Source organism: Myotis myotis, unplaced genomic scaffold, assembly GCF_014108235.1.
Source record: "Myotis myotis isolate mMyoMyo1 unplaced genomic scaffold, mMyoMyo1.p scaffold_m19_p_2, whole genome shotgun sequence".
NCBI lineage: Eukaryota > Metazoa > Chordata > Mammalia > Chiroptera > Vespertilionidae > Myotis > Myotis myotis.
In genome coordinates, this window is record NW_023416324.1 from 33843611 (window position 1) to 33865668 (window position 22058).

The following is a 22058-nucleotide window of genomic DNA, read 5'->3' on the forward strand; positions in this document are numbered from 1 at the left end:
AAACATCATTACATAAAAGGGTACGGTCTTTTTTTTCAATAGTTTTATTCATTTCAAACGGGCCGGATCCGGCCCGCGGGCTGTAGTTTGCCCATGGCTGGGCTAGGGCCACAGTGTCATTTTTATTTAACTCACAGGCCAGGCAATGTCAAACATATATCTAAGGGCAAGTTCATTAGTGTTTGAGCAGGGTACTACCGGGAATCCTTTTTTCCTCTAGCCTACAGATTTTGCAAAATGTACACATTTTATGAATAAAACATAAGGAAAAAAGCAAGAACTGGACAATCTGACAAAGTAAAATTATTTGCTTTTTAAAACATAAACTTTCTTATACAAGATTCTTTACCAAATATTATAACCAATACACAATACATTCTTTATCTGCCAAATATGATAATAAATACATAGTACATTCTTTTGTAATTCTATATGAGGCAATAAAACTACCGAGAGAAAAAAAGCCAGTTCTAACTTTTTAAAGCGTGTTATTAGACTCTGAATATAAACTTCATTGATTCATTTAACTATTAAATGCCATATGCTTTGTACATTAACACATGCCCCAGTATTCCTATTAAATATATGGCATTATTTCCACTTTATAGATGAAAAAAATGGCACTAAGGACTTGTCCAGTTGATGTATCTGCTTCTTTATGCAGACATTTAACAGACAACAAAGAGGTATCATGGTCAAAACTAAACTATCCTCACATCCAGTCCTCCCTATTTCAATAAATGGCACTACCCTTCACTCAGTTATGTAAGTCAAAATGTAGGAGTCATCTTTCACTTTCCCCTTAATCTCATCATCCATTCATTTTAATAGCCAAAACAGGACTACCATCATCTCTCAGCTAAACTATTACAATAACCACCTCGCCAGTCTAGGCGCTTTCACTTTTACCTTCTGCAATCGATTCCCCACATGGCAGCAAAAATAAAGAAACAAACTAGATTATGCAATTTCTCTATTTAAAACCTTTAAAAGCACTCAGAATGATTTAGCCCCCACTTCTCCAAATTAATAACTTGTTATCCTCTCACTAAGTTATTTATTTAAAGAAAATATGTGACCCAAGCTGAGCCAGTTAAATCAGCAGCAAGAATTCTATTTTAACTATGAGAGAGGTAAATTTCACAAAAGTTACCAAACTAACAAAATAAACTCAGAGCTTTATGTAGTAGCTGCTGTATCACCACCACTTGGTAGATACTTACTAGGAATGAAGATAGTTCAGAAGAAAGTAGAAGCAAGAGATGGACATAGCAGTTTATATTGGTTTATACTAGACTTACAGCACTTGTGTTTATTTATTATTCTAACATTAAAACTTCCCCTATGTAAATCACTATGCTGGGTAGACCCTGAGATAACTTAAAAGATAAAAGAAACCACTTTTCTAGGTATATCAAATGATGCTTCCTGAAAATGCAGTTACTTTCACACGTCCTTCCTTTTCCCTTTTATCCACTTGGAAAAGTCTTACTCATTTTAAAGGTCCACCTCAAATACTGCCTCCTAAGAAGACCTTCTTCCACCCTATAGGTAAAGCTAATTCCAGTCCCTGCAGTCTTCCAACAGACTTTCACTTACTAAATCATCTTTAATATGTATGGGTTTATCCCTTAGGGGGTCTACATGTAAACTATCCTTGCGATAAGCTGCTGGCATGGTGCTTTTAGTAAGTACATGGTAGGAGCACCATGAATATTGATAAATGTAGGTATCTGTGTTTCTTTTACATAGGCAAATCTTATACAAATGCCCAAATTTAAGATATTACATTATTAAGCAACAAAAAAAGTCACAAAGAACCAAGAGGAAAAAGGTATTCTATTTCTATGAAAGATTAGATAAAGGTTTACAGAGGTGTTCCTTTGAACACGAACCTTAAAAACTTTCTATATATGGACATGGAATATAAAAACAGCCAGAGCAGAGAAGAGCATGAACAAGCAAAGGTACAAGAAATTGCAGGGGTATGTGTCTAAAGAATGCAGAGCAGTTCCGAGTGGTTAGAGTTTCTGTTGAACAAGGTGGGATAAAGGTGATGTCGTTTGTTTTTAGTTCATAACAACATGCAGATATTATAACAGCAATTATTATTTACTCTGTAGATATTTAGGGGATAGAATCAAGCATCAAATGGATGTTGAATTAGACCTGAACTTGCTACAAAACACTGAACTAGATACAGTGGTATAGACAAGTAAGACACACCCACTCCCCTCCTGAAGCTTAAAGAAAAAAGAGAGCAATGGGCACAATGGTAAACAATTTTCATACAATCCAGGCAATAACATGTCTTAAAATAATGTTTAAAATATGTACGGAGTACTTATCATGTTTTAGGAATTGTTTTAAGAGCTTTAAATGCGCTGGGTTGCTGTGGTTTAGCGTTGAATGTCGACCTAGAACTAAGTGGTCACAGTTCAATTCCTGGTGGGAGTGTGTAGGAGGCAGCCAATACATGATGTTTCTCTCTGATCAAAGGTTCTATCTCTCTATCCCTCTTCCTTCCTCCCTTATAAAGCTCATCTTAATAACAAATCCTTGAGAAAGGTCACCATCTCAGAGATGAGGAAACTGAGGTATGGAGAGACTAAACAACTTCCCAAGGTCAGACAGTTAATAAGTGGTTGATCTAGTACAAAGTGCTTTTTAAGTATAAGAGAGGCAGAGAATGAGTTTAACTGGAAAAGTTAATTTTGTTTTGTTAATTCTCACCTCATTTCCCTTAAATTGTCAAATAAAAAAATGACAATATCCAATACAACAATAGCCATCTGTGTGAATGAATCAAATTATACCTATTTTTTGGTCAGATCAGCAAAAAATATATTTTGTTGTGTGCTGAAAAACTTTAGTAATTGGTTTGTGTGTGCCATGAGATGAAAAAGGTTAGAAATCACTGGTCTAAAAACACATCTTGGCAGTTAATATCTATCTATATAAAAGCCTCAGTGACCATCACAACTGAAACAACCAAACAAACGACCCAACGTTTGGGGCGACAAGGCTGGCAGGGGGGTTAGTGAAGGACGACCAAACGACTGAGCAGCAGGCTGCATGGGGCAACCAGGCCGGCAGGGGAGGTTGTTGGGGGCAACCAGGCTGACGGGGGGTGGGGCAGTGGGGGTAATCAGGCCGGCAGGCAGAGGCGGTTAGGGGTGATCAGGCTGGCAAGGGGGCAGTTAGTGGTGATCAGGCAGACAAGCAGGTGAGCAGTTAGGAGCCAGCGGTCCAGGGTTGTGAGAGGGATCCTGGATTGGAGAGGGTGCAGGCTGGGCTGAGGGGACTCCCCCCCCCCCACCCCGTGCACGAATTTCGTGCACCAGGCCTCTATTATCTAATAACACCACCACACAGACTGACAATATATTCCATTTTTTGTAAGTGACCTAACCAGGAATAAGTTCTAGAGCCTGGAACAGCCGTGGGCAAACTACGGCCCGCGGGCCGGGTCCGGCCCGTTTGAAATGAATAAAACTAACAAAAAAAAAAGACCGTACCCTTTTATGTAATGATGTTTACTTTGATTTTATATTAGTTCACACAAACACTCCATCCATGCTTTTGTTCCGGCCCTCCGGTCCAGTTTAAGAACCCATTGTGGCTCTCGAGTCAAAAAGTTTGCCCACCCCTGGCCTGGAACTTACACCTTTATTTCAAAATAAGTATTATGTTGCCTTGAGATAAAATCTAGCTAAAAAGAGTAACTTTCACTGTGATATATCTACTATACATAATAAGTTCTCACAAAATCATTTTGGTTTCATTTCATATAGAATTATCATACAGAATTAGGAGATCTTAAAAACTTAAAATAATATTTTCCAAGTTGAAGAAATGTTAAGCTCTGATTGTGTAACGGGGAAATCTAATGTTTTATAAAACTAATGCTCATGTTATTGACAATAAGCTTTATCACTTAATATTAACTATGCTTTTTAGTTTATTTACTGTTATACGTTATTTACATAAAATGCATTTTGTAAAAAGGATACCTTTAAAAGAAGTTATAATGCTCTATCAATATTATTTAATAAACACCAAAAATCTATCACAAATTCTGGGAAGTGACCTATGGGATTATCTGATAAAAATAACTACTCAATGCAATGGTCTCCATAACAAAAAACTATCACAAGTAATCAGAATTTTGAGAAACTCTTTATCCCTCTCTCTGATGCTCAGATCAACTTAAAGTACTTCTGATTTTCCCATTTTTATATGTAGAACACTTAAGCACAGAATTTAAGTTAACAAATTATATGTGGAGTATACAGAAAGCCATTATGTATGGTAACCTAAACAAATGCTTCTACAGATACAAACTGACCATGTATTATAGATCATAAACACTATTATTCAAAATTCTAATTATGATTATTTTTTAAATATACTTTTGATTTCAGATAGGAAGGGAGAGAGAAATAGAAACATCAATGATGAGAGGGAATCCCCAATCGGCTGCCTCCTGAATGCCCCCCACTGGGGATCGAGCCCACAACCCAAGCATGTGCCCCTGACCAGAACCGAACCCGAGACCCTTCAGTCCGCAGGCTGATGCTCTATCCACTGAGCCCAACCAGCTAGGTCCTAATCCTATATAATAAAAACCTAATATGCTAAGTGTCGGGTTGTCCATTCAACCAATAAAAGTGCAGTATGCTAATGATATGCTAAGACTGCTCAACCACTCACCACAACATGCACTGACCACCAGGGGTCCCGTGGCCTGGCCTGCACCCTCGTGCAATCCTGGACCCCTCGGGGGATGTCAGAGAGCCAATATCGGTCTGATTCTTCAGGCCAGGCCAAGGAACCCCACTTGTGCATGAATTTGTGCACCGGGCCTCTAGTTATCCTATATAATTAAGAGGTAAGATGCAAATTGACCTACACACCCTCACAAGATGGCTGCCTATGACCAGGCCAGCAGGGGCGTTAAGTGAGGGACAACCAAATGACTGAACATACAGGCTGCATGGGGCAACCAGGCCAGCAAGGGGGTTTAGTGAGGAACGACCAAACAACTGAACAAGCAGACTGCGTGGTGCGACCAGGCCGCCAGCAGGGGGGTCAGTGAGGGACAACCAAATGACTGAACAGCAGGCTGCGTGGGGCAACCAGGCTGGCAGGGGAGACAGTTGGAGGTGATTAGGCTGGCGGGGGGGAGGGGGGTGGGGGGTGGGGGGGCAGTGAGGGGTGACTAGGCTGGCAGGGGGGCAGTTGGGGATGACCTGGCCAGCAGCGGGGGGCAGTTAGGGGCGACCAAGCCGGCAGGGGGGAGGGCAGTTAGGGGCGATCAGGCCAGCGGGGGTGTGGGGACAGTTAGGGACAACCAGGCAGGCAGGCAGGCAAGCAGGTGAGCAATTAGGAGCCAGTGGTCCAGGATTGTGAGAGGGATGTTTGACTGCTGGTTTGGGGATCAGGCCTAAACTGGCAGTTGGACATCCCCCATGGGGTCCCAGATTGGAGAGGGTGCAGGCTGGGCTGAGGGGACACACCCCCCCATGCACAAATTTTGTGCACCGGGCCTCTAGTTTTTAATAAAATACCTTAAAAAGGAAAACTTTTAGTTATATGTTTCTTTCCTACCAAAATTTGTGATGACTTTGACTTTGCCAGAAAAACAAAAAGTAGTAAATTTTTTATTTTGATTTATTGTAAATTTCAAATGATTAATAGTATTCTTATGTGCACACACTTGCAAACAAATACTAGCACACTATAAATTATTAACCCAAACAAGAATCTCCCATTTTTCTGAATAGCTTCTATCTCTTAAATTTTCTATAGAATAGGCAAAGTTTTATTAAAATGCTACCACTCGCCCTGGTTGGTGTGACTCAGTTGGCTGGGTGTTGTTCCGTACAACGAAAGGTTGCCGGCTCAATTCCCGGTCAGGGCACATGCCAGGGTTGCAGGCTCAATCCCCAGTGAGGGGTGTGCAGGAGGCAGCCAACTGATATTTAGGTCCATCTCTCTCTCTCTCTCTCTCTCTCTCTCTCTCTCTCTCTCTCTCTCTCTCTCTCTCTCTCTCCCCCTTTCCCTCTCTCCAAAAATCAATAAAAATGTATTTTTTTAAAATGCCCCCATTCTTATTATTATTCTTGAGTCAACCATCTTCAGTATCTGTGGTATATTAATTGCATACAGTACAGTATTTCAATGTGCAATTAAGTAGCTGACACTGAGATGTGCCTCTAGAGATAGAGTGCGCTTACACCTAATTAGAACTATTTGAAATTTTCGCACTTTAAATAAATCCAACAAACATGCATGTTGTCTAATGTCATTTTCTATCTGTCACAATTTTACCAACAAAATATTTAACCTGTGTGTAAAGTGAGAGAGCTTAAAAAAAAATTTTTGTTAGTAAGAGATCTGCCTACTTACCTCCTTGGTTACAAGAGTGAATCTGCTATGTATTTAATACATACCAGTACACCTCATTTTTTAAATAAATTTAAGGAACTATACGTCATGTAGATATGGTATATAAAACTTAGAACTTCTGAAAGTTGCTATTTCCAGTTTTTTAAGTGTTGAGATCGAAACATAGTATTTATCTTCTTCACAATTAAAAAGATATTAAAATGGTTTTGCATTTAGATCACAATAGATGGCATATGGAATGGTTAGAAAACAAAGTATTATTGTTTTTTAAGCTTACATGCATCATAATTATAGAGGATGTTTTTTAAGTTAAAGGTCCAAATGACTCCTAACATCTTTAAATTTCATTTTACATAGCTGTTACTTTTGATAAAATTGACAGGAGCATTAATAGAAAAAACAGTACAAGTTGTTTTAATATAGTAGTTTTTAAAGTAATATTTTAAGATCCTAAGACATTATATTTTCATTTGCTGGAAATTACACCATCTATGAATAGAGAGATTTAATCAGTCAGTTATCTCTTATAATGTAAAAGAAAATCTTTCAGCTAATTTGAGATGGTTCACACTACTGGCTTCCAACTTGGAAACTGAAAGGCGAGTCAGGCAGTTAAGCAATGGATGCCAAAAACTTAGTAGGCAGCAAAGTCATAGCAGGAGTAGCTTAACAAGGTGATAATGGACAGAAATGCCATCCTTACTGTGCTATTGAAACATATGTGTTTAATAGCCTTGATTTCCAATAGACACTTTTTTTTTGGTTCAAACGCTGAAGGAGAACGAAAACTGCAGTCCATGACAATGTGCCATTTCTAAACTTCTAAAAAAATACATGAGATTCTGCAATTCACTCTGCCAGGAGGAGTCAGGCAGTAGAATAATAAGGCGCCTGATATATTCCATCACTTATTTATTCATTAACTCAGTAAAGAATCAGCCCAGGCACTGTGGCAGAAATAATGTAAAGGAGCTCACAATCTACTAGGGATTAGTGATGAACTGAAAAACTGGCTCTCCCAAAACAAAAAGTTATGATATAAAGAGTTGGCCGATTTCAAGCTACCAACATAGCAGGGAGAGTGAACATCAAATCCTGCATTCACATGCTCTTTAAGACCATTCTGTTGCACATCATCAGGAAGTGCCATTTTCAACCTGCACAGCTATATGCAACAGGCCTAATACTAGGAGATGCTATGAAAAGCAGCAGAAAGGAAGTTGAAAAGTATAAAACACTAAGCCAATGTGAAGCTTCCTCCTCCTTCCCCTCAACAACTTATGGTCAACAACTAGAATATCATTTACTAGAAGAGTCTACATAAACATTCATTCAAATCACTATAAAATAAAACCCATGATGATAATATCCCCACAGAAAATATGTTTCTCTAACAGACTAATTCATATTTTATCCTCTATACAAAATAGTCATCCCATGTTCAAATATATGACTATCATTTTGTATCCACTAAGATGGCTATCATTAAAAAGACAGAAAATAATAAGTGTTGGTAAGAATATGAAGAAACTGGAACCTTTCCACATTGCTGGTAAAAACTGTATGATAGTTCCTGAAAACGTTAAACATAGAATTACCATATGATCCAGCACTTTACTTATAGTTATATACGCAAAAGAATTGAAAGCAAAGCTTAAATAAGTATTTGTATACCCATGTTTATAGTAGCACTATTCACAATAGCCAAAAGGTGAAAGCCACTCAAATGTCCTATCAGCAGATGAATAGACAAACTGTGGTATATACATAAAATGGACTATTATTCAGCCATAAAAAGGAAATTCTGACATTTGCTATGACATAAACCTTAAAGACATTGTGCTAAGCAAAATAAGCCAGTTTCAAAAGACAAACATGAATTCATTTATATGAGGTACATAGTCAAAATCATAGAGACAAAGTAAAATGGTGGTTGTCAAGGGCTGGGAAGGAGAAAGACATGAGGAGTTACTGTTTAATGGGTAGATGGATAGTAGTGATAGCTGACAACAAGGTGAATGTACTTGATTCTACTGAACTATACACTAAAAAATGGTTAAAACAGTAAACTTTATGTTACCTAAATTTTACTACAATAAAAAAACATGAAAAAATATGGCGAGGAAGAACCAAGATGGAGGCATAGGTAAACACCTGTACTTGCTGCCACACACAGCCACATTAAAACTACAACTAAAAGACAAAACAAATATCATCCAAAACCACGGGAAGGCTGGCTGAGTGGAAATTCTATAACTACAAGGAAAGAGAAAAGTGCATTGAGTCCAGTAGGAGGTGCAGAGGTGCAGAAGTGCAGAGGTACAGAGGCGCGTGCAAAAGGGGCTGGCAACTGGGTACACTGTTGTCTTTTTAAATCGGGAGGGAGATACAAGCTCCCCACTGCTCTGAACCCCAGTTCTGGGAGAGAATTTGGGGACCTAGACTCACAGAGAGAGAAACTACGTCTAGGATTGGGCTGGAACACGAGGGCAGCTTTCTCGCAGAACTGCTTGCATTCATTGTTCCTGTATGGGGCCGAGGGACAGAGACCCCGGGACCTCTCCGAGGCAGAGCAGACCGGCAGCCATTGCTGTTTGCTCCGCTCTGGTGATTCCCTGAGACCCCGCCCCACCCAATTTACAAACCCACCCAAGCTGTATGCAAAGGCTTTGCATACTAATGGCCTGGCCATTCTCCGCCTAAAAACCTGTCAAACTGTAGCTGGGTCAGAGAATCCCAGAGCTTCCAAAAGAAGGCCTAAGGCCCATCAGTAGCCTGCATTACTTCACAGCTGTGCCTCATCTGGGCACCTCCAAAACCCAAACAAAGAGGAGGAATCTGCAGATCTCTCTGTAGTACCTGCTGGGTGGCCTCAGGAGATCCTTGGAGATCCAAAAGCCAGTCTACCCAGTGGTGAGAGTGAGACCATCCAGATTACAATTCTTCACATCCATAAGAGACACACTCAGGGGGCAGACTCAGTGAGCACCAAAGCCCCACTGAGGCAAGTCCTGCCCCATAAGGGTGTCTCTTGCACAGCAGCTCTTACATTGTAGACACAGCTGGTCCTCACAGCCAATTGACCTAGAGGTCAATTCCTTACAGTGATACCAACAGCAATTAAGGCTTAACTACAACAAGACTGTGCACACAGCCCACAAAGCAGTGCACCAAGAGTGTCCACCTCAAGTAACTGGGGAGGCTGAGCCACTGGGCCCTACAGGACACCTAGCACACAAAACCACTCTACCAACACAGGGGAGCATAAAAAATGCAGAGACAAAGAAACAGATCACAAATGACAGAAATGGAGGAAAGCAAACTACTGGATATAGAGTTCAAAACCACAGTTACAAGGTTACTCAAGAATCTTCTAGAAACCTCCGAGAAATATACTGAGACCCTCAAAGATATGAAAAAGGACCCATTAGAAATTAAGCACACACTGACTGAAATAAAGAGTAACATACAGAGATCCAACAGCAGACTAGAGGATCCCAAAAATCAAGTCAAAGATTTGAAATATAAAGAAGCAAAAAACACCCAACCGGAAAAGCAAAAGGAAAAAAGAATACAAAAATATGAAGATAGTGCAACTTCAAGCGTACCAACATCCAAATTATAGGGGTGCCAGAAGAAGAGAGAGAGCAAGATATTGAAAACCTATTTGAAGAAATAATGACAGAAAACTTCCCCTACCTGGTAAAAGAAATAGACTTACAAGGCCAGGATGCGCAGAGAACCCCAAACAAAAGGAATCCAAAGAGGACCACACCAAGACACATCATAATTAAAATGCCAAGGGCAAAACACAAAGAAAGACTCTTAAAAGCAGCAAGAGAAAGACAGTTAGTTACCTACAAGGGAGTACCCATATGACTGTCAGCTGATTTCTCAACAGAAACTATGCAGGCCAGAAGGGAGTGGCAAGAAATATTCAAAGTGAAGAATAGCAAGAACCTACAACCAAGATTACTCTACCCAGCAAAGCTATCATTTAGAATTGAAGGTCAGATAAAGAGCTTCACAGATAAAAAAATGCTAAAGGAGTTCACCACCGCCAAACCAGTAATATATGAAATGCTGAAAGATATTCTTTAAGAAGAGGAAGAAGAAGAATAAGGTAAACATAAAAATTATGAACAACAAAGTGACAACAAATACATATCTATCAACAAGTGAATCTAAAAATCAAGTGAATAAAAAATCTGATGAACAGAATAAACTGGCGAATAGAATAGAATCAGGGGCATAGAAAGGGAGCAGACTGACAATTCTCGGGGGGAATGGGGTGTGGGGGGTGTGGAAAGATACTGGACAAAAATCGTACACCTATGGACGAGGACAGTGGGGGTGGTGGGCCTCTGTGGCAGCACTAAGGATGTCCAGCTGACGGCTTAGTCCCACTCCCCTGGGGAGCGGGGACTAAACCATCAGCTGGACAGCCCCCAAGGGCTCCAGACTTGGGGGATGTGCAGGCCAGGCTGAAGGACCCTCCCCCAGAGCATGAATTTCCTGCACTGGGCCTCTAATAAAATGATAAAATGCTGCAATAGAAATATATATACCTCATTCAATGGAACACAGGGATTTTATGCATATTTCAAGGTTCCAAGACAGTTTATATTTTCACTAGCAAAAGCTTTGAGTTTCTTCAGTTCTTCATTATAAAAATACAAATGAAAAGATATACATACACATCAGGCTAATCAGGGCTAGATGATCATGCAACATGTTAATGCCAGGGGGATTAGAACTCAGATTCCCTACACTACAGTGCAATAACCTTTCCACTATTACAAGGTAACTAATTGCCAATTGAGAGGTGCTGTTTATTGAGTAAAATCTGTAAGAATGTGTCCCTAGATTTAAAAAAAAAAGTTTTTTTTAAGCAGTTATAACTTTATTTAGGAGGAAACCACTAAGTAAATTACCTGGCAGACATTACAAATTAAGGATGGCCTAAATCTATTTTAAAGTAAGAATTTTATTTTGTACATTTTGTGCAAACTCTTCTCAGCCTCACTTTTAACAAATAAATGAGAATTTAAATAGCCAAATCAGAGAGATCCTCTCATAATAACCCCCCCTGAAAAAAGGACTTGTATGCATGCATATAAGCCTAACGAATGGACACGGACACCAGGGGGTGAGGGCATGGGGGAGGGGGGAGGCTAGAGGGCAATAGGGGGATAAAGACACATATGTAATACCTTAATCAATAAAGAAAAAAGTAAAAATAAATTAAAATTAAAAAAGAAAATACATATTTATGTCAACATTAATACTTGAAATGCTTGAAATTCTCAGAATTTCTTGGATAACTGCACTTTTGAAAGTGCCTTCAGTTACAAAAGATCTTACTGATTTATAGATTCTTCCAAAATTCAGTCATTCTTTAAGCACACCTACTCTGTGACAAATTCAGCAGTCGACTCAAAAGTAAAAAAGATGAATCTGATACTTTTCCTTGTCTTAAGGTGATCTTAGTCTGATGGAGGTGGGGTTAAGGTGGGGGTAAGTAAACAGATAATTGCAAATGAGTGTGGTAATGCTTTGACAGACATTATGTTCACAGAGAGAGGAGAGCTCTGGAAAAAGACACCTAACCTGAATAACCACAAATTTAACTATCCCGATTGACTAACTACCTAGCTCACAACATTTGGCTTCAAATTACTTTTGGTAGTTTCAGAAACTCAATTTTCCTTCACAGAATAAAGTTTGGTCATAAGTGAGGTCATTCAAAACAAAACAAAAATGCATATAGTCTCCAGAGAGCCAATTCCTAGAATCTAAAATAACTTCTAAGCAATAGAAGACATGTGTATCAACAACAAAGATGACTACTTTGAAGGTGTCAACATTCACTTAAATTTATGACATGTCTGCATGTTAATATGTCAATCACATTTACTGCGGGGTCATGCTTCACATATGGCTCCATTCATCATATACAAAAATCTATTACAATATTTGAAACAATAATTACCAATAGGTACCAGGATTCATAAGACATTTTACTATATTTCTGAAACTTCAAATCCTAAATAAAGTGATCCATGTGCATGTCTGTTATCATCAATAAAAATTTTCACCTGCAAGAGAACAGCAGCCTTTAAAAATACCCTTATGGAGGTGAAGGCTGGGGGCAGGCTAGAAGGGGCAAATGGGGGGTAAAAAGGGAACATATGTAACACTTTCAACAATAAAGATTTAAAAAATTGCCTTGTGTGCAATGTGAAAGGGGAACATCTTCCAATTCAACAGAAATGAACTGATGTTTAATATTTTATTATTATGTTACTAGAGGCCCAGTGCATGTATTTGTGCACCGGTCAGGTCCCCGGGCCTGGCTTTCGGGGATCAGGCCAAAACTGGCTCTCTGATATCCCCCGAGGGGTCCTGGATTGCGAGAGGATGGTTCTTGGGTGACACACCCCAGAATCAAGCTTCTTCCTCTCTGGTTCCAGGTGCGTCCTGAGAACCGCAGCTGCCAAGTCACCACAGCTCGGCAGCTCCTACATTGAGCGTCTGCGCCCTGGTGATCAGTGCACATCATAGCTACTGGTTGGACAGTCAAATGGTCTGACAGTCACTTAGGCTTATATATATATAGATTAGACATTACAAACATAGTTCTCAGAAATATTTCACATTTTAAACAGGCAAAGGCAGGCATGTAAATGTAAAATGCTTTTGATAACAGACACCAAAGGAATCAGAAACAAATGGCAACAGCATGTTTTAAATTAACATACATAATCTATAATTGTAATATTTGATTCTGAAATGAAACTTTTATATAATTGCTAGCAAGAGAATCAGGAATGTCACTAATTATCTCATAATTGATTTCATTTAAATATAATTTTGATTTTTCCTTCATAATGATTATAGGACCTCTTATATTTACTGCAGTAACTATCACAATGTGATAACTATAAAACTACAAAGAAATTATGATAGTAAAATAGAAAAGGTTGAGAAAGTCAATGTGTAAAACAAGATTTCAATTCATCTGAAACAGAGCTATAGTTTAACATATAGATCTTTCACTTTCCTAAATACTTTTAGATAGTTCACTGTACTAACATTTACAATAGGCTTAGCTCTATCAGAGAACAAAAAGAGAATTATATAAGTGGACACATATTAATGATCTGGAAATGTGGCATATTTAAGAGGTCCAACAGGTATATAAAAATTCTAGAGCTGCTTATAATTAAAATCTATAAGATGGAAGGTTCAGTCTAAAAAAAGACGACTTTCTCTACAACATACTTTATGCTGCTCTCCAAAATACATAAATTAAGGTTTGCACTTTCCCAAACAGAGGTTATTTAACCCCAATCCCGCCCCCCCAAATATAACACCTCGTTTCCCTTTGTACAGTCAGTATTTAGAGAAGAAAATATTCTTTTAGATGCTTACAGTCATTTCAAAAGCTTAACTAGAAGATTCCTTTCTCATCTTCTTGGGAATTGGTCAAATCACATTTATTCCTTCACTGTTTTTCCCCGGCTCTAAATCAATCCTAGCAAACATCTGGCTTTTATTCTTATTCCTTCAATTACTTCCAATTTGTGGGCATTTGACTGTTCTAGCATAAAGTTTCTAAAATATTATTCCATAATTAATGTGTGAAATAGCTGTAGCCAAAAAAGAAAAAGACTCCTTCCTTGCCTTTATCTACTTGGATACCATACATACCTTTGGGTGCCACAGACTTAAAACTCTGCCAGGATTTTTAAAATTCTATTTTGCATTCTAAGTGCAAATCTAATTTGTTTTCCACTGCCACTCATAGGACTTTCCCAACATTACTCTTTTACCTTCTCCCCTCTTGTTTCCTTGATCCCTTTCCATCCAGTGTCCATGTTCAGTATTATTTCTCCCCCTGCTCTCCCTCCACCCCCATGTATTAGCTGTAAAATAGATGTAAAGCTTGGTGCATGTCCAAAAATTTTATGATCAAAATACATACTTAGCAAATTGTTTGGCTAAATCTTTCATGTATGATGAAAGATTATTACCACAATTCATTAGCAAATTATAGACTTTGAAATATAGGCAGACAAATATTTGGCCCTGTATCAATCAATTTGGACCAGCTGGGTAGAAATTCACACAATCCCAGGAAACCCGGGAAGTGAGGTGCTCTTTCATTTTTCATTCACTTGAAACATTAAAGAAAAATTATCATTCTATAAAAATGTTCACTTTTCAAGATTTTAGTAGAGCCATTTAGATTAATTTTATTTTCTATCTACTTTAGTGACCAATAAACTAATCATTTCTCTTGCAATTGATTGCAAAGCAATAGTGCCTAGTGCACACACCTTAATATTTGACCATTACATTCCAGTTTAAAAGTTAAGTATTTAATAATGGTTCTACTGCCCAAAAAAGGTATGTGGGCAGGTGTACTTCTACATATACTAAATCAGCCTGGAAATTAATTTTGCAGTTATTCACAATAAATAATACCATTAATATTCTTCCTCTGAGCCTCTCTAGTCCAGTGAGGTGACCCTGTACAAAGATTCTGATTGATCCTATGTCTGTCTGCTCTGGTTAAGCTACAAGGCCATATATAGGGACAGCTGCACTTTGGGAGCAACTTAAAACAAATTTCATCTTAGTGGCATCTAATCCAGTGCTCGGTACAAGCCGCATGGAAAAGTCAGTGTCAAAATTAAACAATGCCGGCTTTGCAATGAGCAGATGCTTTTGCCTTGCAGCTGTAAAAACCTTAAAACAATCCAGTACTCTACTGTCTGGTCACGCAATGACCACAAAGCAAGGAATACATTTTGTCATTTATAGAAAATGTTTGCTATAAGCTTTTAAAGTATTTCTTCCTTAAAAAAAAAAAAAAAAGGTTTAGAAAAATAATAGGAATGTATTGAGGGCAATAATATGATAATAAAGCCCTAAATTGTACAATAGGATTTTTAAAACTATATTTGACACACTAAATATATTTGAAAAAGAATAACTCCTTGACAAGACAGTGTTAAGTTATTCACAAAATGCATCGTACAAAAGAAAAATTAACATAAATAGATATTTAAAAGAGGTTATGGTTAAAAAAAATATTTGGTATATAAGGACAAGCATGTAAATAATTTCCTACATGCAGGCCTTATCTTAATATACATAGCACTTTCCCTTCCACTTTCTCATCCTTGATTTACTCGATTCTTTATTTTTTTTGTGGGTTTTTTTTTCTGCTTTTGCTGGGGTGGGGAGAAAATTATGGAGGTTATTACTTTTACTATATGGCTAGAGGATACTTAAATGTTAAAATATTTCTCAGCTTAAATAATATGGTATTTCAGCTTAAGTAACAAGGTCTATGAAGAAATCGTAGCCTTTTCTAACCTTTAGCCTACAAGAAAGAATCTTGTCTCTGGCATTCAGGAATGCAGGAGTTAATATTTTAACACTGAAATAAACTCTTCTTCATGAGGAGAAAGGCTCCAACTACTGTGTCTGTGAAAACAGAGAATCAGCCCTACCTAAGTAAGTGATTGTCTGGTCATGACCAATCAGCCTCTGATAATTGAGGTTCTGGCTTTAAAGATATATTTTTATAATACCTACAAGGAAGAGAATATTATCTTTATTTTAAATAGTCTGCTGCAAAAAGAAATTTCAGAAAGTTTTTTTTTTCATCATTCAAAATTTTTCCTTGAAATCCTTTTCCCCCCAAAGATATCAATTCATTAACATCTCATGGCTTATAAATTTCATTGAATGTTTTGTTGGTTGAAGGTTTGGGGATTCCTCTTATATTCCTCCCCACCCCATAACTTATATTTCAATGAATAAGTCCCAAAGTAATGCCCACACGAATAGGAAATTAATATAATTTCATGTTAAATATCAAAGAAGGCATGCTATTTTCTTCATTAAAAGTATGAGAAATAAAATCTAAAATAATTTTATGGTTATTTTTGCATTTCTATATTTTATTTTCTAAGAAGGTAAATAAAATATATTGACATATAAAACATTTTAGTGCATTATACCTTTTAAGCTATAAATTCTAGGCATTCATTTAAAAAGATGAGCCAAACCTAGAAATAATCTTTTTGTGTGAAATATTTATAATTATCATTAAGTTATATACTATTGGTATGATTTTGTTGTATTCTTTGATAATAGCTATAATTAAAATGAACCTGAGTTATAATGTCAGTAGTATATACCATCAAACAAAAGTAAACCATGCAACAAATATATATGACAAGAGAATTAAACTTAAAGTATAAAAACACATAAAATAACTGACATGTATTCCTAGATGTGATCCCTTATATCTTAACCCACATAGATTAAAATAAAAATTAATTATTTCACAATGTCAGTATTCTAAATTACAATATTGTACATGAACAGCTTTAAGGATAAGAAATAACTATAAATTTGCACAAACTGGGTCTGCTTATATTGCTATTTCATAATAACTTTAATAATCAGAATTATGCTAACAAGAAATGTAAAAATATTGTTTAAAAGTGTATTCCAACTTAAGGTTATTAATTACATAATTCTAATTCACATTTAATGAAATTTAACATATTACATATTTTTATGGGATCATCTAGAGATTTGCAAAAATGGTTAGCTCAAAATAAATGGTTCTCTTTTAAGTTCATTTTTATCCCTTTGGGTTCACTCAATAACATCAATATATTTTAAAAGTATATATTTTACTCAAAAAATACATAAGTAAGTCACAAACGAAAAGCTAACAGATGTGACTTCTAATTAGTTATAATAATCTCTGCTTCAATGACATTAGAATGAGTCTTTCTTTTCTTTTGAAAACTAAAAAAGCTTTCCTTTGAATTTTAAACTGTCAGGGTGCTTCAAAGTCAATGTACAAAATCTGCTTTGATTAAAATTTTAGACATCTACAGTGATAACTTTATGAAAGGAAAATATTAAATTATAATTATCCTAAACAGACACAGTCTTGTGAAACTAACCCTACATTCATGTTAAAACACAAAGAGTTGAATATAATGAATTTGATTCATCCTCGGACACAAAGCTTCACCACAGTAAACTCAGTCAACTGTTGCTCTTGCGCCTATATTCATGGTGCTTAAATAGCGCACTTTAAAACAAAAAAAACTCCAATTGGCTTTTCATATATCCACCCTCCCCAAAAATAACGCACTTGAAAAACTCAAATGATATGAAAGGCTTCAAGGCCTCTTTTCTCCCTTTCATACCCCCTTTTTTTATTTCTGTTTGCAGTAATCTGCCTTTCTCTTTCTCTTTCTCATTGCTACAGAGCAAGCGAGGAGGCTCAGAGCTTTGAAAAGGGGGCTCAGTGTGTAATGGGCCCACTAGAATTAATTTACTTGCACCAAATCCATTGAGCACAGAAGGTTTTTTTTTCCCCTCCTTCTCTCTCTTCTCAAAATCATTTGGAGTCGAACGCAGCCCCCAGCCTTTGTAATTCTAGTAAAGCACTTAAAGTGCACAGTAGGTGTTCATGAGGACCATCTGGTCAAAAGCAAAACAAGCTGCTGATTTTGCCTTTGAATAGAATGAAGCAAGTGTGAATTAGTCTCTTCAATTAGCACTATTACAACCTGTCAAGTGCATATTGTAAAACAGGATTATTACAGTATTGGTCACCAGTGCAATTATTTACTCTCTGCCTTTTCTTGTATATAAAAATGTCTTATGTTTATTAGTTTTTGATAACTGAACATAATTTCTCCTAACCCAGGCATTTTAAAACTACCAACCCACAAATCACAGATTATGAAATGTGGTCAGCCAAGTAGATGTCAGAATACACATATGTTAAGTAACAAAGGACTAAAACATTGTCCTTAATTCCTAATAAAAATTCATTGTTTCTATCTTCTTGAAATGAAGGTGAAGAAACACTTACAGGGGCTAAAAATAATTTCCAATAGAGATTACTCTAAAATACTTTCAGAGGCAGAAAAAGACTTGTCAGTTCCAAATGACTGCATTGTAAATATTACTTAAATTTATTTCCCAAGAGAATAATTTATTAAGAATCACAGAAAACCTCAACATTTATAAAATGGTCATTACTGATTTGTTCAGTTGAAACGGTATAATTTCAACAAATCTGTTATAAAATATAACTTGAAACTAATAATGTACGTGCATATTTGAAAGAAACTCATAATCTCCTTTTCCGAAAGCTGAATAAAGGCTTAATTCATTGCTCAGTTGCTTAAGAAATTACATTTCTTTCATTCTTGCTAAAATGTCATTTGTGATTTCAAGTTTTAAAAAATCAAACTATGATATGTAGTAATTAAAATTGGTTCATTCAAATTGAGCTTATTTATGCCACTTATCTTGCAATAAAATTAAACTACTTAAACTTTTAATTAAATAAGCACACAATTTAATTTAGCCTCTTGCATATGCACATTCTAAGCTACCCTGGTCTTGAGTTCTGTGCCAGCATCCCCCACCCTACCCCCAAACTGGAAAACAAACAAACAAAAACCACTATACCTAAAACATTTACAGAAAGGGCATGCTAGTTAAGAAGTTATAGTCAACTCACAACTAGAAAATTGCCCATTAGTACAATCTATAAAAAAACTACATATTTAATTACTGTTAATGACCTTCAACAATAAAGAATAGTTAGAAATACATGTTAGCCAAGCAAGTTGAGAAACTAGCATGCAGAAAAAAAAGACACAAAACCCAACACAAGTTTTGAATCAGAATTAGCTTCATGATTTCACAATTATTTAGCCAAAATTATTTTTAAGAACTGGTATGATTTATGAACTTAGTTATCTTCTTATTGCTAATTCAAATTGTTGGCTTCCCATATGACAATCACTAGTATTAGTAGTGAAATGTTTTACTATTCCATGCAAGATATATCTTTGTAGTTTGTCAATTTTTCCTTTATTCCTATTAAGAACTAAATCAACATTAATAAAACAGTGAGGAATTCTAGGGTAAAGTGAAACTTGGAAGAGGATATAAATAATTCTAATAGCTATTCATCATGCTTCTTGCTGTAACAGATAGGAAATACTTCATGATTCCACACCCAAAATACTTAGGTTTCTTATCACTGTTATTCTGGGTCATGTTTGTATTTCTTAAACGTGTATAACATGTACAAAGAAAAGTGTATATTCTGCCCATTAGAAGCTTTGCAGTAGTAAGATGGACAACAAAGAATTCTTTTTCAAGAAAAGTTGGCTTGATTTCAGAGACTTTACACCTGGGTTTAGGATTTGCAGTAGGCAAATCAATCTCCCCCCCTCCTTAATTTAACCAATCCCAAGTGCATTTGTAACCACAGATCTTTAATAGCATTATACAGAATTACTAGAGTCTGTACAATCAACTGTTTAAAAAGCTAAATTCTCTGTGTAGAATATCCATTAAGATAAGGTAAGCTTGTTTAAATTTTCAAGGAAATTCGCTATTTTAAAGTGTGACAAATAAGTAATGTAGAAACCAAAAAGGTAAAAAGACATTATCACAAAGTCATTATTCTATTATTAGATATTTTACAAACTATTTCACATAATGGAAAAGAGAAAGGATATTTATTTTTATAACTACTTGTAACTCTCCATTGTGACCTTTTTATATTATCTCTGCCTTTTCCTCAAGTAGGAGGGTAATGTAAGTGGAAGGATTTGTAAAGAGCTTTAAAAACAAACAAACAAAAAACACACCTCAATATCTAACTAGCTTAAATTAAAATCTAGGGTTTTCAAAAGACGTAGACATGTAAGAAACCACAGACCAGAATGAACAAACACTTGTACAACTCAGTTTATCACTATTAACTTGCATGAACATATGGTCACTGAAGAGTTTGTTTGAAATTCTAACTGCTTTTAAGTTCTTTTTTCTAATTCAATCTTTTTTAAAATGTATTTTGTTTCACTAAAAGTTGAAATCATAGTGCCTTTTTCAACTCTATTTCATTTAATAGGAATTTCCCTTTGAGGGAAAAATATTACAAACGCTTTCTTTTAAAAATGCAAGGCTTTCAAAAATTAAAATTACTAAAAAATGGCATACTATTTTCTCCTATAACAAGGATAATATACTACAACACTGGAAAATAAATCTGTATCATTTTTAAAATTAACTTTTCTTTATATATTGATCAGAATTCATGCTTGAGTCTATTTAAAAACACTGAAAAGAGATCTGAAACTGGTGACAGAAATTAACTTACAATTTAGGATATATGGCATCATTAAGCTTCCCAATTAACAGCAAAAATTCTAGCATTTATAAAATAACACTGGAAAAGCTTTTTAAGATTATAGCAAACCGACTTTCAATCATGCACAAAAACAAAAACTTAGGTGTTACTGTAGGTTACATGGCTGTAGCATAATAGCATCTTGTCCTTCTGAAACTCCACCTCACCAGGCATTCCACAAGTTAAAAGAGGGAGTTTTAGGATTAGACCTAAGGGGTGCGATCCTAGGCTTAAAGAGAATAATCCATGTCCTTTTTAAACTGTACAAGAATAAAGAGCCTATGTGTACCTGGTTTACACACAGAAAAGCAACTGATATTAGAAACAACTGGATTTATTTCTTCTTGGCAAGAAGCATTTCAAAGCATTACTTTAAATTTTTTAAAAAAAGAAGAAAAAGAAAAATGAAACAGAAGAAACCAAATTCTTACCAAGAAATACGTAAGAATATTGGTCTTTGCAAAAATATTTCTGGGACATTTTTCATTTAGAAAATGATATGAAAAAGATTTACTGTTTTCAAGTCCTTGTATTTGGTAACCTAGACAGCAGGCCATGAAGAACAGTTTCAGCCAACTGTGGCGTATAATGGTACATTTACAGAATTTTAAATATTTCTTTTAATAATTGATGTAGTCATTTTGAATCATTCTGCATAGGATATCAGGTGTGAGCAGATTGCATTAATGCTGCTTAAACATTTCAACTTGTCAGTATGGCCAACTCGATTTCGGAAATATTTGCAGTATTTTCCCATCGAAACAGTAATAAAGGCAAAATAAATATATGCCACTACTTTATAATCACCGAACATTAATGAATATTTTATGTCTTTTTAAATCTCCCTGTTTAATTTAAAAGGGTGAAATTAAGTCTCCTCCCTGCAATATGCCAATTATCTATAAATCAAACAATAATTTGGCCATTATGCTCCTTTTTGTTAATATAAGAAAAGCTAATTTGAAAACACTGGATGGCATTTTTAGATTATCAGTTTAATAGTCCTTTCTGCCCTCTTGTGGGAAAAAGCAGAAATACACTCAAACTACAGAAACTGGAAATGCAAAAAAGGGTAACATTTTAGCAATAAAAGTTTCATTCAGAAAAACAAATAAAGCAATTTATATTTATCCATAATGCATTATACTAGTCTTCAATTAAAAAAAAATAACCAACAGAATAAAATTTACCTCTTATTATCTTTGTTTTCCTTGATTAAACTGGAGTTATTTTGAAACTAAATTTTCTTATTTAGTTAATTCAATATATAATTCAATATATATGATTAATTCTCTTTATAAAAACATTAGCAGACAAAATGGTTGATGTCTTCACAACTTAACAAGGGGAAATGTGACGTAATCATCATTTCAGTGTTTCT

At 36.0% G+C, this 22058-nt stretch overlaps 1 protein-coding gene across 8 annotated transcripts in view; it reads right to left on the bottom strand.

Annotated features, from left to right (window-relative positions):
- FAF1 (Fas associated factor 1) overlaps positions 1-22058 on the bottom strand; it is a 372784-nt gene that overhangs the window by 205293 nt on the left and 145433 nt on the right. The gene's annotated exons all lie outside the window — the stretch shown is intronic.